Below are 5,090 nucleotides of genomic sequence, written 5' to 3' on the forward strand. Positions count from 1 at the left end.
AAAAAAAATCTGTGCCCTCTCCTCTTGCCCTCACTTCCACTAAACCTGATGAAACCCCTGCATTTCCACAGTTAGTTTCAAATCCACTTTTTTAATAAATAGTAATAGAGGAAAATTACTCTGAGAATTTTTTCCCAATCCAATTCCCCTCTTTCTCAATCAGAGACAACCAGTATGTATTCTCAATGTAGTGCCAATTTTTCATGCATTTTTTAGAATTTCATGTATTTGTTTATGAAAAATATATAGTATGGTACAGAGAAAAGCGGTCTCCTAGGATGTCAACATCCCAATCCTCAGAGCCTGTGAATATTTTATCTTACATCAAAAAGGGCCTTAACAAATGTGATTAAAATTAAGGACTTAAATGTGATCAAAGGTAAGGGCCCTGAAGTAAGGAGATGATCATAGATGATATGGGTTGGCCCAATCCAATAACATGGGCCCTTCAAAGAAGAAGAGGAAGGCAGAAGACTAGATCAGAGAGATGCAACATAAAAAGGACACAATCTGCTATTGTTGGCTTTGAACATGGAGAACAGGGTTTGGGGGTTTAAATAAGGAAAAAGAGCGAAGGAAGGAAGTGGCATTAGATGCTGAGAATCACCCTCAGTTTAGGGTTAACCAGAAAACAGAGGCCTTGGTCCTACAGGCTCAAGGGACAGAATGTTGTTAACAAGCTACATGAGCAGGGAAACAGAATCTCCACTCGGGCCTCCAGAAAGGAACAGCTTGCCAACAGCTTAATTTTAGTTCAGAGAGACCTAGATTAGATTTCTGACTTTACAAAATTAAAATAATTAATTTGTTTTGATTTAAGCCACTAAACGAGATAATTTGTGACAGTAACACAAAACATGATACATACTGCAGTGTTCTGTGTTCCAATGCTACAAAAATGTAGACATTTTCATCCTGTCATCCTTCTGCTTTATTTGTTAACCACATGATTATGTTTTGGGGATTAACCAATATTGGTAGTTAATTTATTGTATGTTCTATGATATTTCTCTATAATCTGTTATACTATGTATTGATATTTAAGGGATTTTCTCCTTAATTTTTTATTGTTAATAATTTTTTAAAGTTTTTAACCCAGATTTATTGAGGTGTGATTGACAAATAAAAAGTGTTTATTTAGATTGCTCATGATTTTTAGAGTGTAAAATATGATATTTTAATATACCTACACATTGTCAAGTGAATTAACACATCTGTCACCTCCCATAGTTACGATCTGTATTCTTGCAGTGAGGAAACTTAAGATCTACTCTCTTAGCAATTTTCAAGTATATAATCAAGCATTATTAACTACAGTTCCTATGCTATATATTAGATCCCCATAATTTATTCAACTTACAACTGAAAGTTTGTGCCTTCTAACCAATTATCTCCCCATATCCCCGTCCCCCCAGCCCTTGGCAAACACTGCTCTACTCTCTGGTACTGTGAGTTTGGCTTTTTTTTTTTTTAAGATTCCACATTTAAGTGAGATCAGAAGGTATTTGTCTATGTCTGGCGCATTTCATTTAGCATAATGTCCTCCAGGTCCCTCTATGTTACCCTAAATGACAGAATTTCCTCATTTTTTATGGCTGAATAATATGTATGCATGTATGTATATACCACATTTTCTTTATCCATTAATCTATCAGTGGATACCTAGGTTGTTGTCATATCTTGGCCGTGGTGAATAATGCTGCAGTGAAAGTGGGACTGTAGGTATATCTTCCAGAAACTGATTTTGTTTCCTTCATATAGACATAAAAGGGAGACTGCTGAATTACATGTTACTTCTATTTTTAATTTTCTGAGGAATTTTCATAGTGGATTTTTACTATCTGCAGTTGTGAACTATTAAAATTTGTTTATTCATGCATGATTTTCTCTTAATTATATCAACAAGTAGAATTTCTAATTCACACAGTATATGTGGATCATGAACTTCATGAATTATTGTTACTTTGCTCTCAAAATGATTCTACCAGTTTATATCCCCGTTGTGTGTGGATGAGGGTTTGTGAGTCTTCCTCTTTGCCAACATTTGATTTTTGTCAGACCTCTTAATTATTGACCAACTGATGAATATGAAAAGGAGTCTCCTTATATTTTCAATTTGCAATTCTGAAACTCCTAGTGAGATTAGTTTAAGAAGACTTTGAGTTCTTTTTCAGCAAATTTCTTGTTTACAGTTTCAACTTGCGATTGGGTCATGTTCTAGTTTCTTATTGATCTGTATTTATTTATAAATTCTGGATATTAACTCCTTGCTATTTATAACTTTAAATTGTTATGGATTTTCTTTGTGTTTTATTAATAGTACATTTTCGGGGCATCTGATTCTTGATTTCGGCTCAAGTCATAATCTCATGGGTTCGTGGGTTCATGGCGTCAAGCCCCACATTGGATTCTGCACTGCAGTGCAGAGCTTACTTGGGATTCTCTCTCTCTCCCTCCCTCTCTGCCACTTCTCTTTCTCTCTCTCTCTTTTCCTCTCAGAATAAATCAAATTAAAAAAAAATAGTACCTGTCTTGAAATTATGTTTTGTTTAAAACAGTCATATTTATTAATCTTATCAAATTATGCTTTTTTTCTTATTTAAGAAATTCTAACCTCAGATTATAGATATTCCCCTCTGAGCTTTTTGTTTGTTTTACATATCCAAACAGTTAAGCTATCTGGAAGTGGGTTTGTATTGTGTTAAGTATACATATTTCTTCCCAGATCAACCAACCTAGCACCACTTACTAAATGGTTTATTTTTTTCACCAACCAATTTTAATGCCAACTCTGTGACGCATCAAGTTCCATATATGTGTTGGATCTTTTTCTGGACTCCCTATTCTGCTTCACTAGTTTATTTGTTTTTACTCATGTGCAAACATCAAGTAGCCTTAATTACTATAGTGTTAGAATGTCTTAACATCTATTGTGCGCTTCCATTTTGTTATTCGTTTTGTCAAAATGGTGCTTGCTATTTTTGCCCCCTTGGTGTTTCATATGAATTCTAGGAACTACTTGTTAAGTTTCATAATAAATTGTTAGTATATTCACTGGAATTTGCAATTAACTTATTAGTTAATTGAAAGAAAACCCACTCTTTTATTACATTGTTGAGTAGTCCCATTCATGAACATGGTATATTTTGTCATTTAGTTAACACTCATTTGTTACATTTATTCCTAGATACATTATGCATTTTTTCCCACTATTTATTGCAGGTGTACAAAAATGCTAAAGATTTCTTTTGTGAAGAATTTATCTGGCAACCTTACCAAATTTTTATAAATTGTAACAGTTTATTGAGTTGCTGGGTTTTTTCCTAGTAGACAATCATATAGAAAAGAGTTACTGTAATCCTTATACCTTTTATTTTCAACATAATTACTTTGTTTTAGACACTAATTCGAGACTGAACACAAGGATGCCAACAGGGATCCTTGTTATGTTCCTGAGTCGGAGTTAAAAGTTTTTTCTTTTTTGTGTAGTTCTTAAATGTATGGCTTTTCTTTTGTTTCCACTGTCCATGTAAGAGGCACACAAGTTACAGATAACCATTTCCTTAAAATGTGGTAAAATTCCTCTGCAAAACTGTTTGGGCCCAATTTTATTTGAGGGAAGGGTGATGGTGGTGAATATTTTTGTTTGCTGATTTCCCAATTTAATATTAACTATCCATGTCTTTACTTTGTAATGAGTCCACTTGGGTAACATGTGTTTTTTCCCAAATGTTACCCACACCATACAAGCTTTAACTTAATGAGCACCATCTTGTTCATTGTGTTCGTTTATAGTTTTTAAAGATATTTATAATGCATCTTTAGTGAATGCATGCTACAAATATAGACATTACAGTCTCGGGGCATTTTCCCATCTCCCTCTCAAATTTCATTTATAAATGCTCTAAGTCGCCACTTCCTATGGACTTCTCTCCTGAGCTCCTGCTCAGTGTTTTCAATCGTATCACAAATACATTCAATCTGACGAGGCTTCCATTGCCTAAGGGCAGCCCTTCCAACAGTAAACTCCTTACTTTACAGCACCCCCACGCCAGGAGTTCTCACTCCTGAGCCGCTCACTGTAAGACAGCCCTTGCAGCCATTCAGACCCAATAGTTCAATTCACTCTTTAGCTTCTCTATCCACTCTACAGAATTACAGAATCATCACAGCGTCTCCCAATTCTGTCCCTTTGCATTCCCACTGTAAAGCTCCAAATGGCATCTGAACACCTCATTTTCTGAGCTTCTCTGACAGCCTGTGAATTTACCCCACTGCTTCCATAAAGTCCCCTCTTCTAATACATCCTGCTTATCTCCCCCCAACATTCATCTTGTATATGTTTGTAAATAAGTGTTTTCTTTTGTTTTGTTTCTTAGAGTTGGGCAATATTTTATGAGAAAAGTGAAGGAGATAGAAAAGGTATCCATCCTTTTCAAATGCAGAATTGAAGTTTCAGGTTCCTTTTGATTTTCGGAGGGAATTAAAAATCAATCGGACCCCTCTCAGTTCTTTAACGGCAGGAGCTCCGATTTCTGCTATTTTCTCGCAAATTCTCAAACCCTGTGCTTTAGCGCATCCGGTGCCTGAAAATGCGAGCTGAGACTGACAGAGAAATATAGCGGTGATTATTCTTGTTCTGGGCCGCATGTTAGGTGCTTCTGTTGTATTATGTCACCAAGAAGGGAACCCCACCCTGAACAAATGTGACAAATGTATGGCCACCCAAAAAGTTAACACAGGGTTAACTTGGGAGAAACTTGAGCACCAGCAACTTTAATAGTAAGACAAACGGAAAATAAAGAGATTCAATCTTGCTTACTCCTACTGTTTAATCCTGAAAAGAGATGAAAGAGAAATAATGAAAACACGTACTCTCGTTGAAGGGACCCTCACATCCACATACACACACATACGCTTAATTGGTTCCATAATTTATATAGTGTGCTTTCCACTCCTCTTCTACCCACTTACAAGGTTACAAATATTAATCATTTTCCATGGTCAATTCCAGGGCTTAAAGCCTAGTTCTGTGTATCTCCATGAGCTACGTGACATCAGATGAAAATGTACTCTGGTTTTTGTTCCCC

Source organism: Suricata suricatta, chromosome 17 (genome assembly GCF_006229205.1).
Source record: "Suricata suricatta isolate VVHF042 chromosome 17, meerkat_22Aug2017_6uvM2_HiC, whole genome shotgun sequence".
Lineage (NCBI taxonomy): Eukaryota > Metazoa > Chordata > Mammalia > Carnivora > Herpestidae > Suricata > Suricata suricatta.